At 40.5% G+C, this 23,968-nt stretch overlaps 1 protein-coding gene across 3 annotated transcripts in view; it reads left to right on the plus strand.

Annotated features, from left to right (window-relative positions):
* PHACTR1 (phosphatase and actin regulator 1) overlaps window positions 1-23,968 on the plus strand; it is a 259,159-nt gene that overhangs the window by 66,968 nt on the left and 168,223 nt on the right. Inside the window, exon 1 of one of the 3 annotated variants that reach the window (XM_026699598.2) lies at window positions 23,649-23,911. The exons of the other annotated variants lie outside the window; for them this stretch is intronic. The gene's annotated coding sequence lies outside the window, so the exon portion shown is untranslated. Of the gene's footprint in view, window positions 1-23,648; window positions 23,912-23,968 lie in introns of those variants that run through there. 3 annotated transcript variants of the gene reach the window in all.

The raw sequence follows: 23,968 nt of genomic DNA on the forward strand, positions 1-23,968 counted from the left end.
CCTTACCTCTGCATCCTAATCCATAAAGCCAACATAGGCTTTGTTCTCTGTACTGTTTGCAAAGCCTGCTGTGGTCTTGCTAGTTTTGACAGGGCTAAGCTGTGCCAAACTTGATCGGTTAAAAAAAAAAAGGTGGCACACTTTCTAGGTTGCTTCGATTCCACATAGATTGTCACAACTCACACTTTGAGGAACCCTGGAATGAGGAAATCTTTAAATGCATGAGGCAAGGGATTTTGCCTGCTTTCCTGTGACTAGGGGTGGACTTCAAAATTTTAGCAAAGGCAGAGGTGGTATTCAGCAGATTCTGACCAGTTCTGGAGAACGGGTAACAGAAATTTTGAGTAGTTCAGAGAACTGGCAAATACCACCTCCAACTGGAGATTTTACAGTATCCTTCCCCTGCCATGCCCAGCAAGCCACGCCCACAAAACCGGTAGTAAAATGTTTTGAATCCCACCACTGAGCAATGGGTTCTCTGCCTGGTTGTTGGGTGGGCGTGGTGGGCCTGGTCTAGTTGGCCTCCTGCACCCCAGTGGGGGGGGAACTTTTGCCCTCCCCGGGCTCCGGAGGCTTTCCTCAAGCCTCTGAGAGAGTGAAAATGGCCTCCCCGGACTCTGGAGGCTCTCTGGAAGCTGGAAACAGGCCCATTTTCGGCCTTCCCGAACTTCTGGGAGGCCCATTTTTTGCCTTCCCTGAGCCTCCGTGTGTGCCCTGCATTTACCTGCATCCAAAACGGGCCACATGGGGACTCCTGAGGGGGGGCAGGGTGGGATGGGCGAGGCCAGCCAGGAGTGGGATCTGGGGAATTCTTTGAACTGCACAGAATCTTAGCTAGGAGCTCTCCCGAACCCCTGAGAACCCCCAGCAGCCTACCCCTGCCTGTGACCAAGAGCTACCTGGGAGCAGATCTTCTCCATGGTAGACATCTGTCTCTGGAATGTTCTACCCCAGGAAGCTTGCCGTTTTCTAACTTTCGGTATCAAAGGTTTGTCATTAATTAGTCTACCATTATTCTTGTCCTGGATTATTGTTGAAGTTTTTTAAAAACATTACATTGTCATTTTAATGTGTTGTATAAGCCAGGGGTCTCCAACCTTGGCCACTTTAAGACCTGTGGACTTCAACTCCCAGAATTCGGCTGAGGAATTCTGGGAGTTGAAGTCCACAGGTCTTAAAGTGGCCAAGGTTGGAGACCCCTGGTTTAAGCCATACTGTGAAAACTCACTTTGGAAGGCAAAGTAAAACATAAAGGGCATAGTTTACTAATACTGGAAGTAGATGTTGTATGTCAGGAGTGCCAAACTCGCAATGACACATTGTCGTCACTTACGTATCGCAACTTTTTTCCCCTTCGCTAAACCGGGGGTGGGAGTGGCCAGTGCGTGTTGCATCTGGGCCCTGGGCCGTGTGTTTGACACCCCTGTTCTATGTGATAATTATTAACTGGGATCATCCTGTTTGTTGGATCCACTAATTCCGAGTCACTCTTACTGACAGCATTTCAATTTGGAGTCAAAATCATCCACATTCATGTCTCCTAATCAGGAAAATGCTCCCGCTATCTTCTGTGTATTCCATAAATACAATATTCTGTATTCTGGCTGAGCTCAGGGGAAATATTGATTAGCGAAATGTGGATTAAAGAGCATTTATGTCAGCAGTATTTCATTGCTGCTAGTATCGGCATATGCACAGCACTGCTTGGCTGCCCTTATGCCAATTAGGAAGCAGCTCATCCTCCCTGTGCCAAACCAATTTCAAAGGAACGTGAAAAGATAGAAACCTTGCCAAGTATGCCAAAGAGTATTTTAACAGGACAATCATGAAGGATATTTGAGTAGGAAACCACTCCTCCATCCCATAGATCTGGTGCATCCCAAGTAGATTTGAATGTGCTGTCTCACCATCCAAAATGACTTTAAACTGCTAACCCTCAGTGAATGTTGAGCCGGAAGCAATCAGCTTTGTATATAAAACAAACAAGGAGAAGCAATTTGTGTATTTGCACTTTTGGAACTTTTTGAAGCAATCTCTAAAAAGGTGCCCTTTTGATGTGTTTGGGCAACTTCCAAAATCCCCAGCTATTCTAGTCAATGCTAAGATTACCAGAGTTGTGATCCCAAAGTTTCGGAGGTCTACTGGCTTAGAGAAAGTTATGAGTCCCTCAAAGTTGAGTCCTGATAACTAAGGGGACTTGACCATACAGTTTTCTTAGCAGCAGAATAGACGTAATGCCTTCTTCCAAGATATTCCCCCCACTTCCCAGTCTAGCATATAATTCTGGGATACCACAGTACTCTCTCATCCAAGTAATAACCACGCCCCTCACCCTTTGAAGGCCAGCTAAGATTAACCACATGCTGAGATATAAGTAGACCTATGTGTTTGTTTATTAAATTTCAGTGGATCTTATTTTCTAGGATACGTGGACTTTCTTTTGGTAGTCAAAATCTGAAATGAGCTTAGAAATTCTAATAAACTAGGACCGAGTATTCAGTAGTTTGCATTGATTACATTGATTACAAATGCCATAAAAGCTGGAACTTACCTATGACAGGTTCTATTCATCTATCTCAGCCTGCCTGCCTAGATAACTATCTAGCTATCTATTATCTATGGTATCTATCTATGGTATCTATCTATCTATCTATCTATCTATCTATCTATCTATCTATCTATCTATCTATCTCATCTTTAGTTAATTTTAGACTTCTTACATTGGCTGCAAGTTTCTAGGCCCCTAGGGATTGCTTACTACTAAAGAGAAGCATTAATGAAAACAAAACATATTTCCCCTCCTTTAGCACGTTAGTGTACTCTCTGTACCTACATGATAAATTAGGCTATAGTACAACAACTTCCGTAAAATAAGCCAGGAAGCTTTATTGCTCAATTAAAAACTCAACCTGGGATGCAGTGGCTTTGGGAGGAGGGAGGTGGTAGATTTAGTTGCCCAATTTTAATCCAGCAACTCATGACATCTGCCATGCATTCCCTCTTCCAATTTTTCCTCATAATAAAGAACCCTGTGACATAGATTAGGCCCAGAAAGAATGTGAGTCTCTCAAGGTCACCAAGACTCTATGGGGGCTAACTAGAATCTGGATATTAACCCCTTCATCAAAATGGCTTTCCTAGCCCTATTCAAATGTTAAACATAAACAAAGACAAGAACTCCAAAGCGTAGAGTATCCTTGTACCCAAAATGAATATTTGCAGAAATCCAACTGCTACTTCAGAGAGATTCAAGTTAGCATCAAGGATGAAAAAGTATTGAGCATCTGTCTCAATGTAGTCGCTCCCTCTCTTAATATCCTAAGTTAAGGGAAACAGAGTTCCCATTTTGCCTAAAAGATATACAAATATTAATTGAGAGAGTGGGAGAGGGAGAGGGAGGGAGAGAGAGGGGGGGAGGGAGAGATGCAAAATTAGTGGTTATAGTAATTTAAGTAATTCAATACATCTCGCATGTAGGCCTGTCTGACTGCCTTGTAAATCGATCCAGCTACTGTTAAATCTTGCTGAGCAGCATCAGGATCTCCATTTTGCTTCCTTACAATGCTTTGTTTTGAAACTTTTTTGAGAACAGAAGCAAAAATGGGACTGTGGTCCATAAAATAGATAGTCCATAAAATGCTAGCTGTTTATATCAAAAGCAAATTTAAGGGAAATTTTCAGTGTTTCATTGTAGAATGTTATGATTTTGATGATCACCAGTTACATTATCAGTTGAGCATAATATTCTTCGTGGCATATCAAAACTGTTTGAATACATGTCAAACTATTTTGAAGTAAATTTGACAATTTTATGGTATAGCACTTTGTTTTTCACCCTTAAACGATGTTCCAGTTGAGTGCATGCATGTGGTGAAAATATAGTATCTTATTGCCTCTTAATTTAAGCTTTGAAATTGTAGTGCATTTATAAAACACAAGAGGGCAATAAAATAATAAGAAGGAAATATCTAATGTAATAAGACACTATTCCCTGTAGCTTTCTTTAACAGAATTCATCTACACTAATGGCTCTTTCTGCTATCAATCAAAAGGTACCATGGAGGTTTTCCATCTTAATGAACTTTTTTATTATTATTAAAAACAGGAAAATACATGCTGGGAAAATGGGGAAACATCATAAATAAAAGGTTACCTCGTTGACATCCTGCATAAGGTTTAGGTGCATCTCTATTCCATTAGCAAACCCTCATTTTGAAAGTATCCTATCTCTGGATCAAACTGTTTCATTTCCAACCTAAAAGAAATTGTTGCCATTTGTTAAAATGAATTGGACAGGGTTAGTAGACTTTTGAATTCTTGTAGAAAACAGAAGTCAGATAATAATAAATTAGCATCAATTTGCACTTTCAAAAATACCCACAATTAATATTATTTACTCAAGAACGTAGTGGAAGCACCTAACTACTTTCAACGAAGATTAGTTAAAACCAGTATCTTCTAGCCTCATCTTGGTCTAGAGCAGGGGTCTTCAAACTTGACAGCTTTAAGACTTGTGGACTTCAACTCCCAGAATTCCTCCCCCAGTCATGTTAGCTCGGGAATTCTGGGAGTTGAAGTCCACAAGTCTTAAACTTGCCAAGTTTGGTCTCGAGTCTGCTGCCTTGTGATGTCTTTTCCTTCCTTCCTTCCTTCTGTGGAAAGGGAACTTCATGAGGACAGTGGTGACACCCAAGCAGAAAAAAAAGCCCAAAGGCAACACCAGGCCAGCCATAAAACAAACTTGCATAGGAAAAGAGACTTAATAATAAAAGGTAATAAAAGGTATTGAAAGAAGCCCCCTAGGCAAAAAGCCAAGTAGTTAAGAAAACTAGGGAAACAAAAAGAGATCCCTTACAAACAAAAGGCCATGCCAAATCAGCAAAACAAATAAGACAAAAGACCCATAGCAGACAGGAGATTGCCACTAAACAAATATAAGAAATGAAACTAATAATCCAATCAAACCACCCGGCAGAGTTTACCCCCTGATAGGATTTCACTCACACACAAAAGGAGGAAAGGTATAAAAATAAGGAGTTTATTACACAAAGCTGGCTAGCCCCGGGAAGGGAACGCAGACTTCTTGCTATCTCTTGCCTTCCTGAAAATTAAAGCAAACTTGCTTCCAAATAGCTGTCTGTCTGTGTCCTTACTCTGAAAGCACTCCCAGCAGGAAAAAAAGAACCCTTGGAAGAAAGGCATTTGCAAGCCTTTCAACACTTCCTTCCTTCCTTCCTTCCTTCCTTCCTTCCTTCCTTCCTTCCCTCTTTCCTTCCACTGTTTTTCAATGTTTGCTTTTTTAGAGTTCTTGTGACTAATATACCTTAAATGGTATGCACTGCAAATAATATGCATTATTTCATTATTTTCTTATTAACACAGTGCCATGTTTATTTTCCCTGTGAAAAAGTTTGCACTGCTTAAAAAATTATTTTTATGTTTTGTAGGATCTTGGTGTATGCTTGTCTTCTTAGCTTTTATTTATTTATGGATGAATAAATTCCTGGCCAAAGGATTAGCAATCAGGCAAGATAATCGCTTCTTAGCCCTTGGACAAAGATTAAGTAAAGCAAAGTATTTTACAAATTATACTCTTATTTCAAAAAAATGTAAGTATCAACCCACGATCTTCATCTGAGCATGTACCATAGATAGCCAATAGGTATAAATACTTACCTGTATCAGTGCAGATGGTCTAGAGATGCAGTGTTAATACTGTCACTGTGTTGTGATGCCTCATAGCAACCTCAATTCCTATTCCAAACAAGAAGAATGTCAGGATAAGATATTTCTCTTGTGAGATGCATATTAGGCATTCTGATATATTATTTAGCAATTTCTGGGATTTATGTCCATCTTACTGCCAACAGATGGGACCAAAGGGGCTTAACAAGTTAACAATAACAATGTGCATTAAACACAATTACTACAAAATTTAAAACAGGAAAAAAGCACTGTGATAAAAAGTTTATTTTAGTCCTTCCAATCTAACATTTTAATCACATTTTTTTTCATAGTTTCTGCAAAAGTGGAAAATTTATTGAAACTTTATGGTATAATGCTACCCCAAATTAAATATGCATTTGGCTGAGGAGAAGGCTTTTATTTGTTTACTGCAATAGAGTGGTTTAGGATGCTGGACCATGGACATTCAGGGGCCAGTCTATCTTTAGACATCAAAGTTCACTAGGTGGCTTTAAACCAGTGTTTCTCAACCTTAGTTACATTAAGGCATGTGGACTTCAACTCCCTGCTGGGTGGGGAATTCTGGGGATTGAAGTCCACATGTCTTAAAATGGCCAAGGTTGAGAAACACTGCTTAAGATCTATCACACTCTCTCAGTTCAACCTATTTCACAGGGCTCATATTGTAGGAAACATCGAAGAAGAGAATGTTATGAATGTTACCTCTAGCTCTAGAGGAAAAATGGGTAATAAATAAATGAATAAGAACATTTGGGGGGGGGTTGTCCATGTGTAATTAACTATATTCCATTCAAATACATCTCATTGGGTACTCATTGTAGTAGGTTGTCAGTAATGCTAACAAACTTAATTCTATTTGTACGAACATTTGCAAATGGCTTTCCTGTAGCTGGGGTTTTCCAAATGTGTTGCACTTCAAATCCCATAATATGTGGCTGGCTAGTGATCATAGGAATTCTCTCCAGAACATACAGAATGTATATTGGAGAACGTTGGGTAAGAAATAACAAACTGAAGATGACTCCATGAAAGCAGAACTGACAATCACAACAGAATGAAGAGTCAGCAAGCAGACAAGCTCCTTTGTAATTCAGGGCTGTCAAACTCCCTGCCCACAGGCCGGATGAGTCATGTGCTGGCCACGCCCATGCCCAGTTTAGCGAAGGGGGAAAAAGGCCCATCATAATGACGTGAGGTTGACACCCCTGCTGTAATTCCTTTTCTTGAGCATTTGTAGACTTCAGATCATCCACAAGTGCTCCATATAGTTGTTCTTCGAGAAGAGATCACCAGATGTTGGTCTGTGGTGGGATAACAACTCTGGGAAATGAGGGATTGTCATTGTCATTCAAACCATGGTTGGTGTGATGACCCGGGGCGTGGCACAAAAGCAACAGTCAGGTAATCAATAAGAGTCCCTTTATTATCTCCAACTTTGCCCCCAATGTCCAGGTTACCTTCTGGCTGGAGAAAAACTCTCCCAGGAACAGCCTTTAACTGTAGAAAATTAAGTCTTGCAGTCTTTACAGGGTAAACAAAACTGTAACTTAAAGTCCAAACAAGCCAAACTGAAGTAATTAGTTTGGCAGGGCAGGAGCAAGAATTTCAGACTTGAAAGCATGGCAAAACTCACATGGTTGGGAAGATGCTGGGAACACAGATAAGCCACGACAACACAAGATAAAGTCACATTTGCTTTCAACAGCTTGCTGCACGCAGTTTGCCTTTTTTATACACTGTGTTCCCAGCTGTAGCTAATGAAGAGAATCAGGGCCCTTTCCCTTTCCTTCCCCGTAAGCCATGCAACCCACGTTGCTCTCTTCTCCATTCCTCCCTGTGTCCCTAGGATGAAGAGCGGGTGGGCCTGGGTCTTCCTCTGAATTCCTCTGAATTCCCTCTCCCTTGTTCTACCACTCCCCTGTTCTGTCCAGCCAGACTTTGCCCTTTCCCAGTTTCCCCCACAGTCAACGGAGCCACACTCCTACTCCCTGTCAGCTGTTTGGCTTCCTCCTCAGATTCAGACTCTGACAGGGGCATGAAACTTGGCGTTTATGGAGATTCTCAATTACCCAGGTCATGGTTGTCCCAAAGGTGTTGTTTCTGTAGAAAGTTAGCACCCACCCCTCTCTTAGAAGAATGAAATATCTAGGAAATATTAAATAGGCAGAATATTATACCTGCCTGGATGAGAAAAGGAGAAACATGCCCTTGGAAATCAGCCACCACCTTTATTAATAGCCCCAGAGGGACTGAGCCATCCTATCTACAAGACAAAAGACGTTTAGTTCCAGGTTGATGGGATTAGCCCTCACTCAGATCCAAGCCATTAAGCCATAATAGGAATTGCCCAAAGCCTGTTCATTACATCACCCAGCAAGATTCAACCAAGCTTGGGATTCAAGACAACCTACAAAGTTACTCCAGCATGGCCCCATGGGAGTCTGACAACCAATCAGGAAACATTTCTTGCCACAGGAACAGGAAGCAAGTTCAAAGCCCAACAGAGGTTATAAATCTCTCTCCCTCTCTCACTCATGTGCTCAGTTTTGCCCAGGATCTCAAATCATGTAGTCCTGCTGTCCACCATTAAACCATCTTTTCAAATAGCCTCCATGTTTCCAGTGTCTTTCTCCCCACTTGGAACTGAACCCAGATGGGCATTTCTTCCAACATTTCCAAAAGGCAACTGGACTTTTTGGGGTTTTTTCTTTGAAAAAGAAAGTTAGAATTGAAGAAGCTTCTTGAATAAGAAGCGAAATATTTTCTGAAAGTGATTAGCAAAGGAAGTATGTCCGCTGGAGGGAGGGAGATAAGATTAGAATCAACCCCAGTGTTTTCTTGAATAAAACCACAATATATTCTGTAACATTTCGACAATGCTTTTATTCTAATTTGCACCAAAAATGTTTTGAAGTGATCTCTCAGGCCTATGTAATGGTTTAATTATCTGGAAACAACATTTGGGGTACTAATTATAGAATTGTACTATCCACCCTTATCTGCAATTACATTTGTTGTTCTTGACTATTAGAATACATGTTGTCATAATAATACAGTTTTGTCTTTGTTTGCATATGTGAGCTTTAGAATCTATAATTATAATAGGTGGGACTATCAGCTGGGACCTATTTCTATGATTAGCATTAATTGAATAATATAGTGATTTAGCATTCTGATTTGAATATTTTTTAAACAAAAACCAGAAAGCTGTTAATTGTTCTTTTTAACTGTATTTAGCAATTAAATATAAATAGGCCTTGATACTGTGATAGGATATCCTTGCGTTATGTGCAAACCAAATCTAAATCGGAAGAGACAAGGAAAGGGCAAAATCAGTCCTTGGAGAGAATCATGGGCTACATGACAGCAGATAAATTTTGGCTGAATCCTGACAGGAGAGATTATTGTTGGTGGTTAATTCAGAGGTTTGAAAGGACATAGTCTGGGGTAAGATTTTGCAAAGTAGCTTGAATGAAAACTCTGTCAAGCTTGTAAAGGCCAATTGAGGCATCTTTGTTTGAAACAAAACAGACATTTTCTGGGATGCTTGCTGTGAATATGAGGGCATCTATATGAGGTTCAAGAGGCTGCTTGTGTTTTACATGGCAAAGCTTATGGGAGTGTAAGAACAGTGTTTCTCAACGTTGAAAAGTTTAGGATGTGTGGACTACAACTCCCAGAATTCCTCAAACAGCAGTTGAATTTCATGTATGTTAAAGTTGCCAAGGTTGTTGTAGTTAGCCAGCAGCAGGTGCAGATGGCTGAGGAGAGTGAGGAATTAGATGAGGGGACAGGATCATTAGGGAGTGGACTGCTGCCTTCAGAGATTGTGGGGGCTGGCAGCAGTGATTAGGAGGTTTCTGAGGAGCCTGTGCCAAGTGCGCATGCACGCAGGATTGCTCGGAGGAAAGAATAGTTACAACAGCATGGGCGACTCGGGAGTAAGGCTGCAAGGTAATGGTCCCTCCTTCAAGAAGATAAAATCCAGCTGTGAAACTAACCTTTGCAGAAGGCAAAGACATTTTGAAACTACAGCTTCGTGGACATTCCAGTATCCTGAGTTTGTATTTGAAGATTCTTATTTTGCAAATTATTTCTTGTCTGTTATCTTTTGGCAAGTCTCACTCAGTTTGGCAGGGCTTGTGCTTATCACAGCTAATTATTTTGTAAAAGCATTACAAGGTTTCTGTTCTTTTTGAATTGTGTTTGATTTGTCGAAAAAGGGCATGGGTCAGAACAAAGGTTGAGAAATATTGACGTAGAGCAAGGGTGTCAAACTAGCTTCCTGCAGGTCGTATGAATCACGTGCAGGTCACGCCCACCCTAGCTCCACGAAGGATGAAAAAGTTGCAAAATGTCACATGACAGCAATGTGACGTGGCCAGTTTGACACCTGTGATGTAAGGATTTGTGCTCATGGCAGTATTAGTGTTCTTTCTGACAAATCTCTTAAGGGTTTAGGGACATTATTTCTGCTATTAATTTTTCCCCTTTTTTATTGGCACCATGGGCAACCTCAGGCATTTTAAACTCCTGGTAATCCAGTTCCACACTACAGTCATTCAATAGCTGAGGCTCCCATGTGACAAGCCAATATGTGTGGTCCAAGGGTAATAAGACATTGGCCACAAGACTGTCACTCTTAATGAAGAAATAATCCAGTTTGAGGAAAGATGAGTGTGCTGCATTCAGTAAACAGGGCCTAGGCCAAGAGCCTTCAAACTTGGCAAGTTTAAGAATTGTGGACTTCAACTGCCAGAATTCCTGAGCTAACATGACTGGAGGAGGAATTCTGGGAGTTGAAGTCCACAAGTCTTAAAGCTGTCAAGTTTGAAGATCCCTGGCCTAGGCTGACCAAAGGGTGCTCCATCAAGTATTCACCATGGTCATGATCTATTATTGCACAGCATTCTTCATGGTAGCCTTACACGTTCCAAGATCTGAGGAAAAAAGATGTCCTGTCATTACATAGGTCAATATCTGGCTATTCCAGCAAGCCAGATAAAGCCTAGATCACAGCTCTACTTTAGTTTGGGACAAGATCTGGCAAGAAGGTTGCATGTCATACAGCCCTATTTATAAAGCCTAATGAAAATTTATACAGGGAACCCACTACCCAGTAATTATTGGAAGAAAAATAGCAGCAGCAGCAGCTCATTTGGGTTAAATAAACAAAGGATTGCTTTTTACCCAGGCTACCATCTTCTCTTGATACCTTGGCTATAGTTACTAGTTTTGGTTCTGCTTTTAATTTTTGTCTTTTGTAAAGATGTAAAACATGTGACTCTCAGATGAAGAACAGTCTGAAATATAGCACCAGCAATAACCAGGAGCAGTTACCTTGATGAAAAGCACAGAGAGCATATCTAGAATTATTTAAATATGAAAACCATTAAAATTTTGAAACAGTGAAACTCCTCAAGAATGGGACTCCAGATATCTCTTCTGCAGCTTTCTTAGAGATAAGCCTATGTTAATTCAAGGGAGGGGAAAATAGATGATGTACCAATAAATCAGAGACCTGTCTACAATAAACACGATATTTTATGCTCACAGAAATGAGAATGTGGGTTTAAAATTCTATGTTAGCTCAGCCAGTTCCATAAATAATATTAATGCCTCATTTGGATGTTGTGTTTGCCATTTTAAGTTTCTGGAATTTATCTGCCTCAGGCTCATTTGGATAATTTGACTAATTAAATGCTGAATACATGGCTGCCCCCCAGAATAATTTCACATATCTGTGGATAGCCATCAGCTGGCTTCTCCTTCCTCTGTACATTTGCTAGGCTAAGGCTAAGGGTTGTGTTTTAAAAGATTACAGGTTATATAATAATGCTGGAGGTCAGAATGAGGAAAGGCCTGACTCAGAGTGGCTAGGCATTATTTCAGCACATGACAACTCCACTTATGCAAGAACATGCTGGCAATTGGAAGATTAGGCATCAGGCCATTCATCAAATATTGTTTTATAATTGAGCCTCTGCCATTTGTATTTCTTAAATTCTTAAAGCTTCTTAAAACAGGAGCAAATCCCCAAATGAACATTCCATTGAGATTTTACTGCAGTGTTTCCTGTTTAGAAAATAAACTTGGTGCAAGATAGTTGAAGGGGATTAAAAGTACCGTTGTGTGGTACACTTTCTGAGATGGCTTCAGTAGAGCTTGTTTCCAGTATGAATGTATGGATAGCAATGGTCCTACCCAGTGGTGGGGTTCCAATAATTTAACAACCAGTTGATTTTTTCTAACAACCAGTTCACCAAACTGCTCAGAAAGTTAACAACTAGTTCTCCCGAAGTGGTGCAAACTGGCTGAATCCCACCACTGGTCCTACCTTTTCTAAGCCAAGAAAAGGCTTAGAGATGTCTTGTTGAGTTATCTGTCTGCATCTGTACAGCTTCAAATTCACCTCTGTGAGAAGGCAGAAAAGTAAAAGATGCAGTCCTAACCCATTTTTATAAAACTGTTAATTTGGATTTGTGATAAAGCAAAGCAATATTGAAGCCAGGAGTGAATAAGCAATGTTAATCTAAGCCTACATTTTCTCATCGTCTCTCTCTGGCTTAGAAAGAGAGAGCCTTGCCAGGGCCCACAGTGAAAGGAGCACATAGGGTCAGAACATAGAAATAAGCAGGACTAAAGCAAAACCTAAACTTGATTTAATGTATATATGAAATTTAAATTAAACTAGTTAAGTGATGCTCCTATTATTCTCCATCTCTTGAATAATTTTCCATACCTGTCACATTGCAAGTATGCTGTCCCAGCCAGTCTATGGGAATTGGATAGTTACTTAGGAATTATGAGCTGTCCCCTTAAGGGAATGCATCATGGTAAATGTAGTTAAAGGTATCCTGGGAAATGTAGTTCATGTCATGTGGCCACATCTGTAATCCTGATCAGTCACTAGTTTGACCCTCAATAGGTTGGGGGAGTTTTCCTCATTCTTTGTCTGAACTCTCTAGCTCATGGCAGCTTCTTTCTATCACTATGAGATGGGTTAGGAGATAACCATGTTTTACTACAAGGCAGATATACAAAGGATTGGTCATTAAAGAAGAACTTCATCACAAACATGAGTTATAAGGATACCTGATGAGCCAATAAATGTAATTTGTTATGGACATCTTGTTGAGTTATCTATCTGCATCTGTACAGCTTCAAATTCACCTCTGTGCAGAAGGCAGAAAAGTAAAAGATGCAGTCCTAACCCATTTTTATAAAACTGTTAATTTGGATTTGTGATAAAGCAAAGTAATATTGAAGCCAGGAGTGAATAAGCAATGTTAATCTAAGCCTACATTTTCTCATCGTCTCTCTCTCCTCTCTCTCTATGAGCAACGGAACTTTTTACATGTTGTTTGCATGGTGGGAGGGGTTGGAATTCCCCCACATGTTACAAACAAAGAGAACTTGCTGACCCACCCACCCCCCTCTTCTCTGCTCAATATGTCTTCCTGCTATCTCAGAGACTGCATTTGCATAACAAGGAGAGTTAGAAATTCCCCAGTTCTCAAAGGATAATCAAACCTCTGTCTTAAAACCCTTTACAAATGCAGTTGGAAAGTTTGAGAAATCTTGTTTGTATTTTTAAATGGTAACGAAAAGCTGATTCTGCTATGCTCATCTGGAAGGGAGACAAAGCCATAAAAGAGACCCTTTCCAGCCAATTTACAACTGATAAAGACACATCGTAGTTCCAGGAAGGGGCAAATTACCCCTCCTTTTCTCATCAGCGAAAGAAGTGCTGTGCCTCAAATTACCACTCTTAACTCAGAAAGAACTAATTTGTAAGGTATCTCTCATCCATCCCTGTATTCATCCAATTACAAACCCTTTCCAAACGCAATGAGAAAGTTTCAGAAATCCTGCTAGCATTTCTAGAAAGGAAAACTAACCTTACCCTGTTCATTCCACCTGAAAAGCTTGTGCATTTTTTCAGCTCAGAGGCAATAAGAGAAGCCTCTCTAGCTATTTTTACAACCACTCTGGCCGGTTTATTGGGGCTATAAATCAAAGCTACAGCAAGTAAGCTATGTGAACAAAGAACAATTTCCTTTTCCTCATGAAGCATAGAGTTTGGCCATCTTATTTCTATGCTAGAAAAATTTAAGTATAACAAGACACATTGCATATAACCCTTTGAACTGTTTTACTTGTTTGATGAATTTCTCTTCCATCAAGTACAGAATAAATACCTTTGGGGCCCAACCACCCCTCTCCTAAAGGGCAACATCACATCTTGGTAAAGCAGCCTACATCCCCATCTGGTGGTCAAGAAGAAATTGATAGTGAAGTTAAAGAATTCCTACCATTTTTTTTTCTTTTTTCAAGAGTAGGCAGGAAATTCTCTCCCCTCTTTTTTCTTCCGCAAAGAAGTGAGACCTAAGCAACACAGCCCACAACTATATCTGGGGCTCAAGGAGAAATTTCCCAGACTTTGATTTTTTTACACAGTTTCTCAAATATTGACCAGTGTTTCTCCATTGATAATCCCTTTTTTGAAACCATTGTGGACATGTAGTTCATGTCACGTGGCCATGTCTGTAATCCTGATTGGTCACTAGTTTGACCCTCGATGGGTTGGAGGAGTTTTCCTCATTCTTTGTCTGGACTCTCTAACTCATGGCAGCTTCTTTCTATCACTATGAGATGGGTTAGGAGATAACCATCTTTTACTACAAGGCAGATTATACAAAGGGTTGGTCATTAAAAAAGAACTTCATCACAACTGTGAATTATGAGGATCCCTGATGAACCAATAAATGTAATTTGTTATGGACGTCTTGTTGAGTTTATGTATCTGCATCTGCACAGCATACAAATCCACCTCTGTGCAGAAGGCAGAAAAGCAAGTGACACTTCATAAACAATTTTCAGTGGATCTGTGGGAATTATAAGTTGGGTATCACGTTGTACTTACTCCTTATGAAACATTTATGTTTTTGTTCCTTAATGAATCCAATAATCTATATCAAGGCTCCCCACCGCATGGTCCATGGACTGGCACCAGGCTGCAGCATGCCAGAAACTGCACCATGCAAACAAGCAAAGCCCCATCTGTGGGATGCAGGCAGCATGCAAAAACCATACCTCCTCCAGTCCACCTAAAACCTCTCTCCTCGGAACCAGCCCCTGGGGCCCAAAACTTTGGGGGCCGCTAATCTAGACCTTGTTTTGCAAGGTTTCAAATTAGAAAGGCCATTTCACTATCTAACAAAATGAAATTCAATGATGAAAAAAGTAAGGTTCTACATTTAGCTGGTTCAACCATAAAAAGAATGATTGCTGGAATTGGGTGTGTCTACTTTGATGACATGACATGATAGCAGTATTCCAATATCTCAGGGGTTGCGATAAAGAAGAGGGAGTCAAGCTATTCTCCAAAGCTCCTGAAGGCAGGGCAAGAAGCAATGGGTGGAAACTAATCAAGGAGAGAAGCAACTTAGAACTAAGGAGACATTTCCTGACAGTTAGAACAATTAATCAGTGGAACAACTTGCCTCTACAAGTTGTGGATGTTCCAACACAGGAAGTTTTTAAGAAGAGATTGGACAACCATTTGTCTGCAATGAGTTCCCGTTCTTACCCTAGCTCCTGCTAACCTAACTGTTCGACAGCATGCAATACAAGTAGATAAAAGTTATCACTTAAGTGGGAGGTAACAGCACTCCATGCACCTCGGTGTATAGTCATGCCAGCCAAATTACCGTGGAAGCATCTTTGGACAACACTATTTCTGCCTTACTTTTTTTTTTTTAGATGCTTAAAGGAAATACTTACATGTGAGTCAGTGAACACACACATTTTCTCTCTGTCCGTCTCTCTCACACATACACCCGCTAGTATGTTCATCTTGACCTTTTCTAGGGTTTAACAAAGATTTAAAGAACCAGAAGGTTTGTACATGCTTGCATGCGCATGTGTGTGTGCCTATAGATAGATGTATTTAGATTTTTTTCATTGATGCAAAAGTTTACTTCCTGTGATTGTGTATCTATTAATTCTTCTTTAATGAATTTTTGCTCATTTAAAAAAAAAGGATGAATCCCAAAGAAAGGAAATCAGTCAAGAATTTTCATCATCTGTTAAATTCCTTAACTGAAGCAGCAGGATTGCATAATGAACAGAATCGGGAATCTGGTATCATCGGTTGAGTTACAGAGGGCTAATTTTAGGAGCCTCAAATTGGTATCTCAAGCTGCAATCTATCTATATTAAATGCAGCATTTCTATTGATTAATTTACAGTCATTAATCCATCTATTATTACAACCTAAATACTTTATTATTGATTTAAATTAGATATTTAAGTAGTCAAAAGATTGGGTTTTTTTTTTCAATCTTTAAGAAGAACTCTGACTTTTTCTTTCTTTCTAATGGGTTGGCTAAGTGTTTTGCTTTTAATATTTACATTTGATTTCAGTTTAATTATTTTATGTTTATTAATTGAAAAGTGGATCTCATTTACGTAGTATTGATAAGATTACCCGCTTTGTATGCTATTTTGAACAATGGATGATATGTTTTTATATGAATGGAATTAATCCAGAAGTAAAGTAGAGAAATATATTACAGATAATTAAAGACTCAGAGTGGTTGATAGATTGAAAAAAAGTTTCTGCCCTAGATCTTGGACATCTGCTAGTCCAGGTTAATCAGCCCACCCCACAACTGGTCCCTTCAAATCTGTTGGATTGCCAGACTGGTTATGGATTTTGGGAACTGTAAAACCACACTTCTGAAACGCAAATGCTGAAATGAGCATTATTGTGCTGGATTATTAACCAAATAATTTGGCTTTTTATGAAAAAGCATATTAAATGCCCTATTAAAATGAGTGTGATGTATCCATTTTTTAAAAAGTCCATCCTTTATCAATGGCTGATCTAAATACTGGACCTTCAAATAAATACATCTGTGCTTGTAAAAGCAATGGCAGGAGGGCCAAGAATGCAAATTTAAGCCTTTGGGGATCAACTCTCTAAATGTATATACTCGATATTTGAATTTAATGACCGTAAGATACCACCAAGTGGGTATTGCTTTTGGCATCTGCTGGGCATGGCTCTTGGCCACGTCATATCGCATCTGACTGCTGTGCAGCTAAGAAAAAGAGTGACAGTTTTATATGCTATTCAGCAGCAAGCTTCAACTAGAGATATGCTTTGACTGCCAAAGAAATAAAAAAAATCGTGTTCTCAATATTCAGCATTTGGATCAAGCAGCCGGGATGTAAATGCTGACGCGCAAGTAATATAAGATGGTGCAATTAAGCATACTTTTATTGCTGGCAGTTCCATTATTTTGATGTCTTCTCTCTGGCTCATTGCCTCCAGTGAATATAACCGTTCATCAGTAGTTAACAAACACCTAAGTGGCAGGTGTTTGTTAGGAGGTCCACTCTTGTCAACTTTGAGACTTGCGGACTTCTACTCCCAGAATTCCTCAGCCAGCATATTTTTCCAGAGTATGAATTGGTATCCATCTCATACAGGTCATCTTCAGCTTACGATCCCAATTGAGCCCAACATTTATGTTGCTGAGTGAAATATTTGTTCAAGTTAATTTTCCCCCATTTTGTGACAAATAGTCACAAATCACTTTTTTTCAGTGCCATTGTAACTTTGAACGGCCACTAAATGAACTGTTGTAAGTCGAAGATTACCTGTATTTTCCAATCTCTAGCACACCATTTTGTTTCCATATTTCTTGCCATAGAATTCCCCTCTCCCTTTCCTCAAGGTTTAATCAGTTCTACAGCTACTTCAAATGTCCCTGTACTTTGTCTATCTTCTGTACTTGGGGTGGCTCTGTGATGAGGCTTCCATAAATTGGATGCCAAATCTGTGTAACAGGATGTCCCAAGTGTGCTTTTTTTTCCCAGAGGCAACTGGACTTTCTGGTTTTTCTCTGAAGACATTTCACTTCTATCCAATAAGCTTCTTCAGCTCTGTAGAGCTCTGAGAGCTGAAGAAGCTTCCTGGATGAGAAGCAAAATGTCTTCAAAGAAAAACCAGAAAGTCCAATTGCCTCTTGAAAAACAAGCACCTTTGGGACAACTATGGCCTGGATGACTGAGATTCTCCATAGATATGTAACAGGATAAGAATCCATGGTAGCAGACTACAGGTTGAGGCTGTGAGACGCCATTCTGCCATGGTTTTCCAGAATGAAGCCTTCTAGAACCTGAGTTTTCCTTGCCTTTCTTCCTCTTCCTCACAAGGCAATCCTATAACAGAGAGATTCCCTGAAAAAAAAAAATAGAACTCCCAGGTTGGTTGAAGCCTATTATAACTCTTTTCACAGGAGACCTATAAAAAGAAGATTCTTCAGAGCTTGCGATAGAGATCTCTTCTTGGCTATGGCTCCCTATTTGTAGAAATGTGAGGTATGACTATCACGACTCTCCCACGGAATGCTGTCGTGGGAATGTGTAATCCTATATCTTGTAGTTTCTCATCCTGCTTTTCACTCCCTTAGATCAAGGGTCTTCAAACTTGGCAAGTTTAAGACTTGTGGACTTCAACTCCCAGAATTCCTTAGCTAACATGACTGGAGGAGGAATTCTGGGAGTTGAAGTCTACAAGTCTTAAAGCTGTCAAGCTTGAAGACCCCTGCCTTAGATGTTTGGGTTTGAGAGATAGGCAAGTAATCTGGAACTCCCTACATATATCAGGGAGAAGAGAAGGAGGAAATGAAAACAGTGGTGAATCTGGAAAAAGCAGCAATATGAGGAATCTATGTGCCCGTGACAAGGAGATTGTCCTGTGTGCTTAAGAATTGCCCATTCAGACCAGCTGTGGCTCCAATTCTGAACTTGAGAGGAAATAATGGATGAAAATCTTCTGTGAAAGGAATGGTGTCCTGTTGCCACATTACATGTAGATGACCGAGGGGGGGATCGAGCATATCACCAGTCTTGAGTCCCTGGTACCTAGAAGAGATCTAAATCCAGTCCACCTTGAATTCTGTTGACCCTTATGTACTATCAATTTGCTTTGACCATTAGTAGCTCAGATTCTTGTAGAAAGTGTTAGCATGCAATAAACCTGCCCTCATTTAACTTCTTTCCTGTTGTGGAAAACAGATGCCTGGGTTAGGACAGATAAGCTGTACCTAACCAGACCTTATCTAACCAGATAACCAGACCTTATCTAACCAGATAACCAGACCTTATCTAACCAGATAAGGGACGTAGTGGCTCAGTGGCTACAACACTGAGCTTGTTGATTATAAAGGTTGGCAGTTTGGCGGTTCGAATCCCTAGCGCTGTGTAACGGAGTGAGCTCCCGTTACTTGTCCCAGCTTTTGCCAACCTAGCAGTTCCATGCGCCTTCAGCATTTAGTCATGCTGGCCACATGACCACCGAGGCGTCTTTGGACAGCGCTGTCTCTTCAGCTTTGTAATGGAGATGAGCACAGCCCCTAGACTCGGGAACAACTACCATGTATGTGCAGAGAAACCTTTACCTTTTAACCAGATATACTCCAGTTGCAAAGGAATTGATGTTCCTTTTTAGTTTGTGGGGTCTGTGGCGATAGCTTGTATTCTTGCTGCAAATACAATTCTGAGGCACAAAAGATATGGTCCATGACATCCTGAAGACAGCATGTTGGGATAGACTGCAATAAATTATCCTTAATTCTTTCCCCTTCCACCTACTTCTTGCTAAATCTTGAGTAACATAAGTTCCAACTTAAATAAAAATGAGGATTAGAGAATTAGAGGATTCACAGATCTATGGCTATCTTTTTTGGCTTGATATTGGGAACTTTAAAGGAGAAAATACAATGTATGTCAGTTCACTGCTTCATTTGTAGGCATATACATATGTGTGTGTGTGTGTGTGTGTGTATGTATGTATGTATGTATGTATGTATGTATGTATGTATGTATGTATGTATAGCCAACACATTTGTGTGTTGAGAGAGCTGATACAGTTCTTGAACCGTTTCAGACTTTCCTCACCCTTACAACATGGATCACCGCCAACTGAATGATTTATAGTGGGCCCCTTTACGGAGAATGATGTTCCCCAAAAAGGATATGGAGACCAAAAGTAATTGATTGATTTAAGTGGAGAGCCGATCAAGCCAACTGAATAGAGAAATCCATTAGCCAGATAAAATGAATAAAAGGACACTAATTAATAAAAGAACACTGTATAAATAAAATACTGCAGAGAGTTTGCTAGAGGCTTTAATATTTTATGAGCTACAAAAATCTGTCAGATGAAATAGAGCACTAAGTGATGAGATGAATGTATTTTGGGCATATTTAAATATTTTCTCATGATGAAGCTGTAGGAAGCGGGGGGGGGAATCTTGCGTCCATTTTCAGTCAGCAAAGATAATTGCCACCATACTCTGAATCCTAGAGAATTAATTTTTTAAAAAAGGCTGACATGGTGAAGAAAGTGAACTAAATTCTGGGAGAGCTGGCTTTCAAATTCTTATTAATTCATGCCAGTAATATTAAGCAAATTCTTTCTTTCAACCACATTGATCATAGATGACTAATGTGGTAGGATTTCATATATATATAAACACAATTCCAAGCATTTTAAGCAAAGGGGCCTGCAAAAAGTTGATAAATAACAAAGTAGTTAGTGGTGCAATGTTTCAGGCATGATATTTCTTCTGAGGAGAAATCTGCTTGTGCCTTCTGCTTAAAGTTTGTCTTTCTGGATCCGGCCTGCGGGGTGCTTAGATCTGGCCTGCGGGGCTGCCCTAAAAACAGCAAAGGACTGGCCTGCGGTACCTCTGCCAATGAAAATGGAGCTTGGGAGGGCTGCTCACGGCCCTACCAGGCTCGGTTTTTGCCTGCGATGGCCTCCTGCTGCCTTTTGCCAGTGAAAATGGATTTTTATCCTGTTACAGTTTTCACTGGCAGAGGTCGTCGCAGCTGAAAATGGAGCTCAGTAGCCCGTTTTCGCTGGCAGAGTTCTGGGCCGCCACAGACGCGCTTTACATGAGTGACATCAAGCTAGCCACACCCACCCCGGCCCCTGAGATCAGACACAACCCTGATGTGGCCCTCAATGAAATCGCGTTTGACACCCCTGTCTTAGAAGGATTGTAGGATTGTCATATCTAGAGAAACTATGTTGTTTGGTTTTGAATTTGATTTATTATCATTGGTAAGATTATATCTGTTTTAACCCAAGTTATATGGATGTGGAGAATTGCATTCTGCTCAGTTGATTGGCGCTGATCCTGAAGCCGTCATTTGAGGAAGCCATGGTACCCTATGTGTGCCTGGTCACACTTTTAAGGGCTTTGGAGAAGTCAAGCCAGACTTTTGAATGTGGGGAAATTTTGCAAGCACTTCTCAATTTCTAAAATGCGATGTCTCTTGGTCATAAGTCAAGTTGCCATGGGCGAATAGGCAGCAGTATAAATTAATTAAATAAATAAATATGTAGTTAGGCCTTGTTAGAGTTTTCAGAGTAATTTTGAAGGTTAGTGAAGCAGGATACTAACTGCTTGTTGCAAAGGCAACTTCCACCCAGTCTGATGAAAATTGGTGAAGATGTAGGTTATCTGCATGCGGTAATAATGTTTATACCGACTGTATAAAAATGATTCTAACCTTTTTGGTTGCAAAGGAGGCCAAAGACACAAAGAAAGAACCTAGAATTAAGGAGAAATTTCCTGTCAGTGAGAACAATTAATCAGGAGACTTGCTTTCCTTTAGATTAGCTGAACTTCTCTACAAAGCAGCAAGCTTTCAGGTTGCAAGAATTCTTCATCAGGTGAATTAGTTAGAAAAAGAACCATAGGAGTAAAAAATGGCTGAAGTTGGCAAGATGTCTGACATGTCTCTGCTACTGAAAGCTTGTGACAGTGGTGGCATGCTACCAGTTCAGCCCAGTTCGGCCCAACCAGTAGTAAAAAAAAGCCTCCGATGATCAGCTGAGAGGAGGAAAAAAAGCCTCCAACTATCAGCTGAGAGGAGAAAGAACAGAAAAACACAGGATTGGCCTCCCACCTACCCCTGCGCTTTTCTTTATCCTCTCAGCTGATTGGCACTGCAAGCAGGGGTGGGATTCTACCAGTTCGTACCTATTCACTAGAACCAGTTGTTAACATTCTAAGCAGTTCGGAGAACCAGTTGTTAGAAGAAATTACTGGCCTAATCCTGTAAGGAAGGCAGGAAGGAAACATTCTGGTGTTGCTTACAGAAACTGCCTCTCGGTTAACTCTTATTACATTCTTGGCAGGACTAGACTTCCTGTCTCAGGAACTTCTCTGGAGGTTATTTTCCCTCCTTTGCTGGAACTTTGCTTGTGTGGAATGACCATTCAAAGTTACAATGGCACTGAAAAAAGTGACTTATGACCATTTTTCACACTTACAACTGTTGCAGCATCCCCACAATCATGAGAGGCCAGGTGAGGAGATGCGTGCCTCGATGTGAGTGATATTGAGTTGGCCACACCCAGCCAATAACATGACCACCAAGCCATGTCCACCCAGTCACATGACCACCAAGCCATGCCACCACTTAAGCCATGCCCAGAGAACCAGTTGTTAAAAAATTTGGATCCCACCCCTGGCTGCAAGCCTCAGCTGGTGTGTGGAAAGCTGCACATGGGCATTAGGTGCACATGTGCATACAATCACCGAACCAGTAGATCCCACTGCTGCCTTGTGGACATTTGAACTGAATTTTTAGCAGGAAAAACATAGTTGAAGTTGTAATAAGATTTCTCTTAATTCTTGCCTGTAAGAAGAAACAAGCAAACATTTGGAGCTCTTCATATTTAAAAATATAAATTCCAGCTCCTTATCAAAACAGTTTCTGTCCCATCAAAATGCACTCATCCCTTTGCTGGGTTTTCTATCTCCAAACATAGTAAATTTACAATGTACTTTCCAGCACACATTCTGTAGAGCAGGGGTGTCAAACTTGCGACAATGCGTCATCATGTGATCACAACTTTTCCCCCTTCACTAAACTGGAGATGGGCGTGGCCAGTGCATGACACATCCGGCCCTAAGGCTGCAAGTTTGACACCCCTGCTGTAGAGTGTAAAGGAAATGGCCTCGATAAAAGCATGCAAGAACTGACTGAAATGTTCTTTAAGTTCGGAGAAACAAAATAAGTAATGGAATACCTAAAGAAAATACTTCCCTGATTCACTGGAATTTAAGAAGGAGGGGACTTGTAATATTATGTGATTATGGTATGCCTCAATAAAGTATATGGTTAGTCCCGCAGAGCTGATTTTCTGGCCTGGTCCCCTTACTGGGGCTGACACACTCAGTCTTGTTTTGCAGAATTTCAAAATGCACACGATGGCCTAGTAATCTTGTGATAAAAATCCCATCTGAGGTGCACAAGTTCTTAGAATTAACTCTCTGGTCCCTCCAGGCAAGGTGAGAAATCGTCTTCTGTCCCCAAAATGGCCGTCCTAGTGAATGGCATTGTCTTCAGGGTTTCCTATACCCTGGCTTTCTTATTTGCAGTTTGTGCAGGTACAACAAAGCTTCCAGATGAGAGCTTGTTTTTAATCTTACAATCATGGACTTGTATAGAGCCATCACTGTCCTCGCTTGTAAACCTTATCAAGTTTTTTCTAGTCCTTTGGCTTGTTGGTTTGAATTGAAGCAGGGCATAGATAGAAAATGAATAAAATGGAAGGTTCCTGAAATAGAGTATTTTTGAAAGCAACTGTTTGCTTTTCCTTGAACGTACATGCCGATGTTGGTTTGATTTGCTTTTGCTTTCCCAACTGTGGCTTCCAGAATTACACATATCCCTCTCCCAACAACAACCTTACCAGCATTCGAATTATATAATTGTGCTGCTTGGAGTCATGTGACTGTCTGAGTAATTCCCTGCAGAAGGAGACAAACTGCATATTAAAAAGCAGAACAAATTGTGTTTTAAAACACCCAACTCCCTCCTCTTCCCCCCCCCACACCAAAAAAAAAAAAAAAGGAGCTTGCTGTTTCCATGTGAATACATCTGAAGGAGTTTTGAGTGCTGAAATAGCCACATGGTGATTTGAGCTATCCTGGTGCTGGATGGGGTATGGGCAATTAAGCAAAGGGAATAGGCTAGACGTGTGATTTGCTCACCCTTCCCTTCCCAAGTATGACATGCTTTTGAACCTGTTTTCATCTTATCTGCCACGAAATGAATTGTTCCTCGGAGACTCCATCCTGCAGTTAGGAACTGTTGACTGGTAGAGGTAAGTGCATCTCATTCTTTTTCCTTCAAGACTGTCACTGCATGATGACTTTTTCCA

Source organism: Pseudonaja textilis, chromosome 3 (assembly GCF_049901715.1).
Source record: "Pseudonaja textilis isolate UNSWEBS1 chromosome 3, rPseTex1.2, whole genome shotgun sequence".
NCBI lineage: Eukaryota > Metazoa > Chordata > Lepidosauria > Squamata > Elapidae > Pseudonaja > Pseudonaja textilis.